The 12,479-nt window shown below is 39.3% G+C and overlaps 1 long non-coding RNA gene across 1 annotated transcript; it reads left to right on the forward strand.

The window, feature by feature from the left end:
- The first annotated feature begins 414 nt into the window (after window positions 1-414).
- LOC137476481 (uncharacterized) lies at window positions 415-11,148 on the forward strand. Its single transcript, XR_011000395.1, has 2 exons — window positions 415-515; window positions 9,532-11,148. It is a non-coding gene; the product is annotated as an uncharacterized lncRNA (long non-coding RNA).
- Window positions 11,149-12,479: the final 1,331 nt, after the last annotated feature.

Below are 12,479 nucleotides of genomic sequence, written 5' to 3' on the forward strand. Positions count from 1 at the left end.
ATTTGTTTATTTCTGTCGCAAATAACTTGGTTGAAATGGACTCTCTTCAGATTCTTCCACAGGTGTAATAGAGTGGTTTAGTTATCCTGTGATCAATTAATATCCAAAGATTTTTCTCCTATTCTGCTTTTAATTTGCTGAGTTCCAAGCTCAAGACAGAAATTCATGCTCTTAGTTCCAGAGCACATATTTTTGCCAAATTTTATCCTGATTCTATTTGCAAGTTGTAAATTCTTCTTAATCCTTCTTATAATACTTATGTCTTCTTGCTTTAGGGCACCATCGTATTTAGTTAATATCCTCTGGCTCTCTCTGGCAAAGTCACTAATGAAAATGTTAAATTATGCTAAATTATGTTCTCTTACAGAGAACAGCTCTGTAAGAAGTTACCTTGTTGAAGATGGATATTTGTATTTTATTACAATAGAAGCACCTGGTGTTCCACCTTAGAAACAAGTGTTTCTGGAAGGAGAGACTTATCTTGGATTATATAATGCTTGCTGATTACTTTAGAGGTAAGACTTTTCCCCTAAAACCTTTAATAAGTATTTTCTTACAATAACAGATTATAAAATCACAATGTGGGGGGTTTGAGCAATTTGACTATGTTGGAATCATAAAGCAAGATTGACATCAGTCATTAACAAAAACACTATTTGTAGTGGAAATCTGCCATCCTTGTAAGCTAGTTTAGATCCTGCATTTTTCCAGCTCTGTTTAGTGCATGCAAGGGGCTTGTCACGATCATTAAAAATTCACTCTTGAGAAGTTCATTGGGTTTGAATTTCAGGATTTAGGTCAGTTGAAATGTCTAACTTAGCTTAAAATATAAGGAGGAGGAATTAATGAAAGTTTCATCTGCTCTCTGGACAATGAAAGTGTGTTCTTTCTCCCCTTTTCATACTGAACAAAAATGCACATTAAAAGGAAACAGTTTCAACATATGTTTCTTCACACAGTTTTAAGTCACTTAACTGACTAGGTGTCACATAAATTGATTTTGCAAAGTCTGAATCTTCATACTAGAAGAGAGGGGGAGCGGATGATGCACATCAGTGATGTATATTTTGTCATTATAGACAATAAATTACAAGAAAATAAGGGGTTCTTTATATCAGAAAATCATCAATGTATTTTGAAGTATTAAAGACATATGTCAGTCTAGCTAATTGAGTCAGTAAAGACCTAGCTCAAAACTGAATTATTATGCCTACCTTTGAAGAAAACAGTAATATGTGAGCTACATTTTTTGGCTATTTCTAAAGGATGACCTCTTCTTAGCAATCTTTCTTGTTCCAATTCACTATTTAAATCTTGGCTATTATTTTGTTTTCTGGTAAGTCACTATAACATTTGCATGAACTGTGTCCTGTAAATTCAAAGCTCTTGTCATGTGAAAGAGGAGATTTTCTCAAACCCTTTGTATTTGATTAGTCTGTGAGTGCCTTGGATCAGCTGAGACCCTTGTGCACAACCAAGTCTGTTAGAGTCCAGTTTAGGGGGCCCTTCACTAAAAAGTCTGGTGGGTTGGAGGGCAGCTCAGGGTCACGTGGAGACAAAAAGACCTCCTTTCAAGTCTCCACACCTTTAACTGGTTTGTGGTGCCTCAGGGAAGATTCAGGGTAAGAGACCACCCCTCCCAGGTCTCTGCAGTCAAGTCAAGTTACTGCTGGCAACTGGTAGCCCCCTTGAAGTACTAACAATTTATGGAACACCTAACAATTTATGGAACACTCCTCATTAATATAACAGAAAATGGTTAAGGTTTGAAGATTGAAGGTGATAGTATCTGGCTGAAAAAAAAAATCTATTCAAAGCAATATACTAACAAGCTCTAATCACTAAAAAACCTAAGTGATCTGTGCACAGACTGCAGTTCTTACCCCACAGACTTCCTGTGGTAGAGAAGATATGTTCTGCCTGTCGACTGATGACAGAAGCATCAATTGAGTCTTCCCTATCTTCTCCACATTTTAAACTTACTTTTATATTAATTTTTGTGTTTCAGTGGAGCTTGACTGACCGGTTGCATGTCATGTTCGTGCAGGGTGGTCGTGCTTTGGAGGCGGGTGACATCTGTATTGCGTCTGAGGTAACCTTTGGGGAATGGGTGTCTGTGATCTCACCATGGCTGCTGGTTCAACAGCAGGAAAGCTTTTTCCTCCCTTATTTGACAGGTGCTATGTGGCTTATCAGGTACCAGGTATCACCTAGTATCCCCTTTTGCAAGGATTTCAGCAGAGCCTGACCTTGGTGTTTCCACTTCACTCCACCCTCCACTCAGGCCCCCTCATCATGTACTGTGTGTGGGAAGTTGGGCGTGCTGACCACATTCCGTCCTGGGAGTAGCAACAGCAATTTCTCCCTGGAATTTTAAATATTGTTATAACTATGTCTGTAACTTTCCACCCTGCTCCATCCTCCATTTTCATCCCCCCTCAGCAATGCTGACTGCAATTTTTGTAACTTTTTTTTTTCATTAATTTTGTCCCTGATCTGTACGTTGCTTTGATGGTAACTAACAACCATTACTGTAGCATATTTGGGATTGTCAAATAGTCATTACTGGCACCAAAAGATATCTTTGTAATCCACGACATCTTTGTATTACATTTTCTCTAACTTGTTAGATATTAGGAGGAAATTTTTTACTGTGAGGATGGTGACCCACTGGAACAAGTTGCCCAGAGCAGCTGTGGCTGCCACATCCCTGGAAGTGTTCAAGGCCGGGCTGGACGGGGTTCTGGTCTAGTGGAAGGTGTCATGCCCATGGCAGGGCAGTTGGAACTAGATGATCTTTATGGTCCCTTCCAAACCAAACCATTCTGTGATTCTAAGATTTATAGTGTTTCAAAATGTTATTAGAACAGCGTTAATCAAAGAATTAAATACAGTGTAGCAGTCTTATGTTAGAGATGTAAAAATACTTGATAGTTGAATGAATTGACCTGGCTGTTAGTTTAAGGTGACACCTTAATTTTTACATGTTTTAAGATAAGGGCCTCTTTTCTTTTAGCCTCCACTGGTTGCATTAAGAAAATTAACTAAGGAAAAATGACCCAATCAGAAATTGGAAATATCAGACATTCATAAGCAGAATGTTCCAGGTGTTTTATGGAATATCACAGCAGACCTAAACAAGGGATAAGAATGTTCCATTAATTCTGGGAACTGAGTAAAAACCACTTTACCTTTGTAGGGTGATCTATTAGTAAACTTAGACAGTTTCTTACTATGACTGAGGATTTAATAAAAAATTATTTCATTCTTTGACAGCTTTATCCTGCAAAAGCAGGCACGCGGTCAGGTAATGGAAAGGATTAAACACATCAGCCACCACAGCAGCCAAGGACTATTCTCAGGGATCTAATATTCCCTTCTGAAGGTCCCTGAGAAGCCAGGTTTGAAGCCAGGAAATTATATTTTCCTCAAAGTCTACCTTGAGTTAGATCAAACTAAATTAAACACTTTTTTTAGCCAAGTGGCTCTTCCAGGTGCTCAGTGGAGTAGTCATTCTTAAACTTGTTGTTAATGAGTAATGTTTGTTTGTAGTGTCTGGACCTCACCTGGGAATAATTGCCATAGCATTGGGAAACTGCTTCTCTGGGGAGCCACAAATCCCTGTCTTGGGTTCAGTGAAAACATGTTGAAGATGAGGCACTCCAATGAAGCATTTCAGGTTCGATTTTTTTTTTATTATTATTTTTGCCTGATTCTGTTCCTGTTTCAAACATTTGAGTTTGAATTCTGAATCTATTATAGCACAATGTTATTCTTTATGAATGTTTACTGAATGTTTATGAATGTTTACTGAAGCTCTGTCCTTTGTAGTTGATGATTGAAACACAGGATTATGTTGCCTAGAGGCAACATAATTTTTGTTCCCTGATATGAAAAGTATGGCAAGTAGTCCAGTCTTTACTCCTTCTGTTTATCCCTACTTCCTATCCCAGCAGCACTGGCACAGTAAAACTGCCAGCATCTACTAGAGCTGGTCAAGTATAGGTATGACAATAACTGCAAGAAAAAAAGGAAAGGAAATACTAGTGTTACCATAACCTTCTATGTCTATAGGGAATTTTATTATGCAGCTAGAGAGCTACAGCTTTATTTCCTGGTGTCATGACCCGCTTGATAGGGGGCATGGTGTTCATTATAAATTCTTGTCAGGTTGAACAAACACACCAGTCCATGTGTCAGGGAATCCTGTGCTTTACTGTAGAATTGTTTTAAATCTGGCAGCTAGCCCACTACTTAGTCTCAAAAGCCTTGGCTCACAAGCCCTTAATTTTTACAACACATTTCAACAAGATCCCAACTCTTGCAAACAAACTTCTGTATAGAATCATGGATGTAATATGATAGCCACACTTTTCCAAGACAAAGCAAGACAGGAGAGAAATAAATGCAGAAGAGCGAGAAAGAGAAGAAAGAAGATCACTAGGTCTTAGATCCTGTGTTGGTCCTGCTGCATGGGTGGTCCGGATCTGGGGTAGTGAGACAAAGAGAAAGGGAGGAAAAACAGAGGGGGACTGATTTACTTCCTTTTATAGTTAAGCTGCTGCAAGCTTCTCATGCAAACTGGATTTTTCATGCCATTTGGTCCACACCAGCCATTTCAAGCCCTCCAGGAACTGACTTGGCATGGGGAGAGTTGATGCAGGTGCAATGAGCATAAGCCTCAAGGCAGAAAAAAAGTTGGATCAGCACAGTGCTGCCCCTACTCTGTGGGGGGACCTCTTGTCCAATCACAACTTTCCAGTCGCAACTGTCAGTCAGAATGTTTGAGAAAAAATGTTCTTATGTGCTTATGCCTGATCCTCCACATCTGGTCACATGAGCCTGAAGCTGTGGTACAGTAATTCAAAACATTGATTGGATGTAAGAAATGTACAAAAGAATCATTTGAGGAAATACAGTAGTTTAAACTAAAGTTTAAACAAGATCAAGTAAGTAGTAGTTTCCTGAAAAAAAAAAAAAACCAAAAGCAAGCAAACAAGGCAAAATAATCAAACTCAAATGTACTAGAAAAAAAATCCAAGAATGTCCCTTCCACACATTGTGCCACTGACGATACATGGAGCAAGTGAGTCATGCTGATCACACAGCAAGTTTGAATTGGAAACCCCAATTGCCCAGGGATCTTGGAATTCATCACAAACTGGCCTGAAGGTGAAAATTTTGGACTGTTGTCATCAGAAGAAGAAGAAAAGGTGACATGTGCTGGGGTGGCCCCACCATGTAATCAGCTACCAGAATATGAATAGTATTCTCTCTTCACTGGTGGTTCCTGACATACTGTAGGAATACATAAGAAATAGAAAACTTCTATGTGGGGATCTGTGCAGCAAGTGACAGAAGCTTTTGAGGGATAAGGTGGATCAAGTCAGGTTGCAGATCTGAAAGCTATATTGCTGAACAAAAGAAATGGCCAGCACTTTACCTCTGTGCTGACCCGTGGATGGTAGAAAATGCTCTGTGGTGTTGTCTCCCACAGGAAACGGTCATCCACAAACTTCTCCAATGTGACTCCATGACACCGGCAACAGTTCTCCACAAACTGCTGCAATGTGGGTCACTATTCCATGCAGGGAGGCTGGGCTAAATGACCTTTAAATGTCCCCTCCAACCCAAACTACGGTGTGATAGACAGCATATGTTGCAGCCATTTAACCCACAAAGGTTTACTCTGGGCTACTCCTTTGGAGAGGATGGGCTGTCCTGTCCTGCCTTCCAGATACTACTTCTTTTTGAATATGCCCTCTTAATTTTAATTTCAAATAGTTGTCACAGCATTGCTTTGGTTTTGCTGAACTTTCTTAGGACTCTGAGTAGGGAATTGTTTAAATGCCTCCAAAACTTCTTACTGTGAAACAGAAGCATTTATTCTGTTACTAGAGGGAATCTACTGTACTGTGTGTGTCTGTGGGTTTGGGAGATCCTTTTGCATATTGGCACTCAGGCATCACCTATCTAATCTTGTGGGAAACCCTTCCAAATTTGTCAAGGTACTCCAGCACTGCTGCCTCAGACTTTTCAGCACCCAGAAAAGACACTGCCTAGGGAAAGCTTGAACAGCTGGCACAATCTCTGGGAGCATAAACCACAGTGGGATTAAAGAACCTGAACTGATATGTGAGACCAAATATGATGTTCAGAGGCCGTGAGTGACACCCAGTGGGGCTTTCTCATCCAAGGCAACCAAGCTGGAGGAGCTGTAGTATTTCCTAAGCCTAAACTTAGCCCCAAAACTTTAAAGCCAACCATAGGTCTTTGCTTCTTGACCATAAATGTGGAAGCAGGCAGGTCACGTTCCTGCAGCTTTGAGAAGCACGCCATACACTATGGTTCAGAGTCAGGGCAAACAGCCACGCTGGAGCTCCAGGTCGAGCTGCAGAGGCAAATTTCACCAGCATCCATTGAAGGATCTGCAAAGCCAGAAGGAAATAACCTTGAATGCCAATTCCTAAGCCATGCCATTCCAAATAAAAGTCATAAATTGTAGTAGGAGGTATAAATTCCATATTGACATTCTGCTCCAGCCTCAAGCATGGGAGAATAACACACTGTTCAGGCTGCTGAATGAGCGCTCTGTGTGCACCAAGTCATTAAAAACCTGTGGAATAGTCAGCCATGGCTGCACAAAAATAAATATACAGCTGACTGTAAGCAATTCCTTCACCTGCTTTTTCAAGTAGAATTTTATAAAAATGTTTGTTAAAGGGAATGTTGGTTTTTTTGTGGTTTTTGGTTTTTTTTTAACACAGAGATTTTCGTATATTTGAATTGAAACCATATGTCTGGGTTTATGCTGCTCACATACAACATCTGACTAGTTTTAAGTTTAATACACTGTTAAAAACAACTAAATAAAAATCTGAGTGAATGTGTTAGGATACAAAAAGGACATTTTCAAACTCTTAAAAAACAGATCCGTGAATACAAGTGAATTTTACTATAGAAGCATGAGGAAGGTTATTCTTTTTACGCTAAAGTTGGGAAGATATGGCTGAAAGGAGATTAAACCAGTTAAATCATATGAATTTTTTTACTTTTTCCATCTCGTCTTTCTTTTATCTGCACAGAGGATACTATTACATATATTTCAGTTTTACCTCAGGCAGGAAGGCTAATCCTCTGTGGAGACATGTTTAATAAAACTACATGCATTTGGTTAGCCTAAATAGGTAGGCTCCCCCTTTAAATTCACCAGCAAGGACTTTAGAAGATTAGTGAGGAGAGGAAATTTGATTAATAATCAGTATAAATGTGTCAGGATCCAGCTTTTATTCAGGAATTCATGCCTGATCTTAATATATAAGATTATGTATAAATCAGAAAATACCATCCTTATAAAGGTGGAAAAACTGGAAATTCTTTAGTGTGTTTAAATTGTTGGGGAATTGACCTGAAGAACAGACCTGGTGAAGTCCAGCTTTCAGAAAATTTATGTTCTCAAGACCTTGCCTCAAATGAATACATTAGATCACAGGTCTACAAAATCTGAGAAACTGTATAAATGGATTAATCCCATTGGAGATGACATCAGCATTTCCTCACCAGACTCTTCTAGGTTTCTTCCAAGGCTTTTATTTAAATTCTTTGCTACCCCTGCCTGAGAAGGACATGTCAGATTGTAAGCTTTCTCTACTTTGTGAGACAGGGAGAGAAGGAAAAATAAACTTTTGGGGGTTTTAAAATCTTATTTTGCTCCTAACAGGTTAGATGGAAGGAGAAAGCATTTTTTTATGAATAATTAGTGAACTATGTTTCTGTAACAGCTGCAAAGTATGTGTTTCCACATGCAGCCTTTTCATGATTACAGAGAACATTAAAAATAACACAGAAAGGATTGAAAATCAAATTGACATGTTAAAAGCATGAGATGCTGTCTCTGTAACAAACCATATTTACAGTAATTGGAAAATTTCTCCATGTGCTGGCCAGCAATGATGTTTTTTAAGTGTTTTCATTTCCAGTGAGGAAGTGTTGTTATTTCCACTTCAGGAACCTTGCCGAAGAGATGCTAGCAATATCCCTTTTGGGGTTCAGGGTTTTTCATCAACAGGCAGAAGCTGCACTACTAAAATACTGGTACATATTTATCCCACTTTGACTCTCTTTTAACCTTTTCCCTTCTTAGGAAGTATCCAGATGCATCGCTTCACTTTATAAAAGCAAACTGAGCATAGCCTAAGTTTTCTGCTTTAAGGAAATTATATTTCCATCAAGCAAACCAGCACCCACCACAGAGATGGGCTGTGGTAAAATCTTTTTCCATATTTTTTTGCCAAGGCCAAGGTCATTCTGGTGTTGGCTAAAACTGAAGTAGGTTCAATATTAATTGCAAACTCTTCTGAGACAAATAGCCTGACAGACCTTTTCCATTAGTTGTATTCACATTCAGTCTCATACCCAATCTTTCTATAGCTACTTGTGTTTTTTGAATTTGGTTTTCTGTAATGCTTATCCAAGACAGGCCAGTGCTAATGGACTCAGAGGATTCTGTGCCCAGACACAGATGTGGTTTCAGCCTGAAGTTTGTGAAGGAGAAAAGGGTTATCATAATCAGTTAGTTTAAATAAGCTAACATTAAAGTTGTTTTCTCTACATATTTGTTTTTGAGATATCTGTTGGTCAGCTGTTCCAATTCTGAATTAAATATGCCTTTTTGAGAAATTCAAAATTTCAGTGAAACCCCAGACATTCTTCTGGTCCTGGAATATTCAGTATGGTTTGTGCTTCAGCATACTAATTCTGAATTTCTGCCTGTATTGCAAAGTTATACTGAAGGAATACTAAATGCGTTATAAAAGTTTCATTTCCCAAATCTTTTTTTCACTTTACAGAATTTCTGGTATGTTCTTATGGCAATTTTCCTACAAAAATCCCTGGCATTACTCCTTCATGGACTATTTCATGCCCCCCCTCACTTGATGCCATTTGAGCATTTAGCACTGCACCCTACAATTAGAAATTACATACATATACTTTTTTGTCTCGTTTTAAAGCAAGGTTTCTTTATGTAAAGGCATAGTACAGTTCACAGCAGGAAAACAGAAGCCAGTAGTCAGAAAACATTTATACTCTGAAGCCTGTGGGGCCTTTAGGACCATATAACATATTTCTGCTCTCCAAATAAACAGCCATTTACATCTGAAATATTCTGATGTTGCAAAGATTACCGTACAGAAACAGCAACTGCATGTGACACAAAAACCAAAGATGGAGCATAGCTTGCAGAAGAAAATGTACACAACTGAAATCACCTGAAATCCAGTGCTGAGCTGTGCATTTGCCATCAGTTTATAGGCAATTTCTGGGCTGGAGGCTGATTTTGGTGCTGCATAAGCAGGTTATGCAGCGTAAATTCTACAGTTCTTTATATTACTTTGAACTTTGTTTAAAATGTTCAGTGGAAAAGAAGTGGCTTTACCACAGCAGAGTATATAATGCCAAGTATTTGTAAGATAATGGTACCAGTATGCTACTTTATTTTTGGCTTCCTGTACTTTTTCCTCATTTATACAGAAGGAACTTTTAAATGCTTGAGTAGGCATAGAGGATAAAATACTGAAATCAACCAGTATTTTGACAGTGCCAGGATTTAAATGAGGGCCTTCATGGGAGCGTGCCACAGGAAGATCTGTTTCTTGGATGCATCCCAAAAGCTCCCCAGATATCCGATGTCATGCAGCAGTCCCTATGGACTCCCAGCAGAAAATGCAACATTCAGTAGAAAAGCAGCTTGCTCACTTCCCTGGTTCTCTGCACCCCAGGTTTCTGGTATTCCCGATAAATTCCCTTCTGTCTTCCTTCAGTTTTATTGTCCTCCGGACTTCCAGCTATTGCCAGAAATTACTTTACAATGTTCAACACTGACTGATTTTTATGTTGTTCCTTCAGCCTTTGCTGCGGTGTGCCTGCTGCTGTTAACTGTGATGACGATTTCAGACCCTTCAGCTCAAGTCTTGATAGAGAAAGGTAATTGTTACTTTCATGTAATATCTTTCCGGAAAAAAAAATAACATGATTTTCATTTGTATGCACATGATTTAATGGACAGTTTAAGAGTATTCATATTAGATTATCTCATTGCAGTCTTGAGACTTTTGTCTTTTAGGTGTGATTTTTGGAATGAATAGTGGCTACTCATTAACAGTCTTGTTCTGTCAGTGTGAGCCTTCATCTTTTCCACCATTTGATGCTTTTCAGTTAAAACTTAGAATTCTGTTTCTTTGTAATCCTGACCCATAATAGGTATTGCCTTGTATCAGGCTATGGTTAATCTTTCAAGTTCCAGTTTTTACCAAAACTATGCCCACTGAGTCACTAAGACTGCAGATCCCGAACTGCAGATTTCCTTCCAAAACAGACATTCCAAGTCTGCTTTCCACTGGGGTGAGACTATTTGGATATAAAATTTAAATTACACCTGGATAATGTGTGCCCGATTGAAAACAGCAGTGGCAGGCAGTCAGCAGCTGCAGCAGGGAACAGCATATACGTCTTAGTCTCTAAATGCACAAAGAGAGAACATATTTACTAAGGCTAGAGTTTTTTTATACTCTCTGTGGCACTGGTGAAAGCATAACCATGCTGACAAAGCTATAGCTGAGTGATTTACAGTGCAGTACTTCCATGAGGAGACATCAAAATGGGAGTCCACTAGAACCCAAGTACCAGCCAAATCAGCTGACTGTCAGTAATACCAGCCTGGGTGGAAATGGATGGAGACAATGTGCTGTGATTGGCAAAGAACAAGAATCCAAACAAAACATTAGGTGAAACAAGAGCACCCTGGGAATAGAATTGTTTCAAGGAGCCCCTGTTGGCTAATAGAGACCAAGGACCAAACAGCCTCAGTTGAATAAGCTTTAAACATTTTATAGAAAGCTGAAGCGCGCGGTACCTTAGCCTAATCCAAACTATTTATATGAGTGTTTTGTGAACTTAATTACAAATTTTAAATGTTTCCAAATGATTGGAGTGCTTTTGTTACAATAGCTTGTCTAGCTGGGCTTCTCAACAGAAAGTTGCCTGGAAAGAGAAGCTGCCTAGACACTGCAAATATTTCTCACCTTGAGGTGTTTGTGATCTCAAATGACTCCAGAACTTGCAGAGACTACTTTAAATCAATTCGGTGAGTGAAGGCTTCAGTGATTGCTCTTGCTGTCTCTGGTTAGATTTTGTTGATTGTCTGACTGGTTGGTTTATTTTTTGCTTTTGTCTCTTGTTGTTAGTCTTATGACCGTCTGCATTTATGTGAAGTGTTTCAGTAGGCTCTGAAGTCAATACCCAGGCACAGTGATATCCCAGGTTACCATGGAGTATTAAAGGCCACACGGAAGTGACAGCTTGCACTCAGTAACTATGTGTCTTACATTAAAGGGCCTGGCTATGTAGTTATGTCCATCACTGAGCTCCCAGGAACCTACCAGACACATGGGAATAGGTGCCTTCCCTCAAGGAACAGTCAGCAAAGAAGGGAGCAGCTTGTGGAGCTCAGTACACTTGAAATTGAGATGAGCATCTGGTCTCTACAGCAGCTATTTGCTTCACGTGTGCCCAGAGACAGGATAGCTTGAGATTACAGAAAGCTGATGTGAGGGAAGGGGTTCAAGACTGCTTTTGAATTATAGGTGTCTAAAATGATGGCTGCATAAGAAATGGTAGACCCAAAGGCCCCTGAGCCCCCTAAGCCTTAATCTACAATGCCCAGAATAATAGTGAAAAAAGCATAGATACATCTCAAGTGTCTGGCTTTTTTTCCCACCTAAGTTAACTGTAAGCACCGTGGTTATTTACAACACGCAGAAAGTGTCAAGATGATAGTTAAAGTACTTACTTACTTTGTAGGGCCAACATAAATATTGTTGCATGCAAATCTCCCACAAACAGCAGCAGGAATTTTAACTCTGGATGACAGCAGGATTTGGTATAATCTTTGCTAGGTGGTGATTTTTTTCCATGAAAGAGAAAAATTGATGTGAAGGGAGTTGGTAACATTACAAACCCTTTCTTTTCGTGATCTCGCCTTGATTTAACAACCCAAAAATGGTAAAGACAGATTTCTAAAAGTTACGTGCATGATTCAACTGTGCCACAATTCTGCTACTAGATTCACCCAAACTATTGTTTCATGAAAAAGAAGCGCTTCTTATGAAGTCAGCCCCATAGGATGCACTGTAATGGGGTTTTCCTTGAACACATCAGACATCTTGTTTAAGAGCAAATTTTGTGTTTCATTTTCCCATCTTACCCTATCAAGGTTTATTGTTTTACTCTTTATCCTTGATCCTGCATCTTTTTCCTACCCAAGTTTTTTATCAATGACAAACTACGAGCCCTGAGCAATGCTGAGAAGTGTACCGAGCCGTGTGTTTGAGCCGCTGTACAGATCAGGCTGTTAGCAAAGCAGTAATTTCTAGCGGGAAGAAGAGCAGAGCTCAGTAAGTAAGCTGCAGTAAGTAGGGGGT

This window comes from Anomalospiza imberbis, chromosome 6 (genome assembly GCF_031753505.1).
Source record: "Anomalospiza imberbis isolate Cuckoo-Finch-1a 21T00152 chromosome 6, ASM3175350v1, whole genome shotgun sequence".
In the NCBI taxonomy this organism is placed as follows: Eukaryota; Metazoa; Chordata; class Aves; order Passeriformes; family Viduidae; genus Anomalospiza; species Anomalospiza imberbis.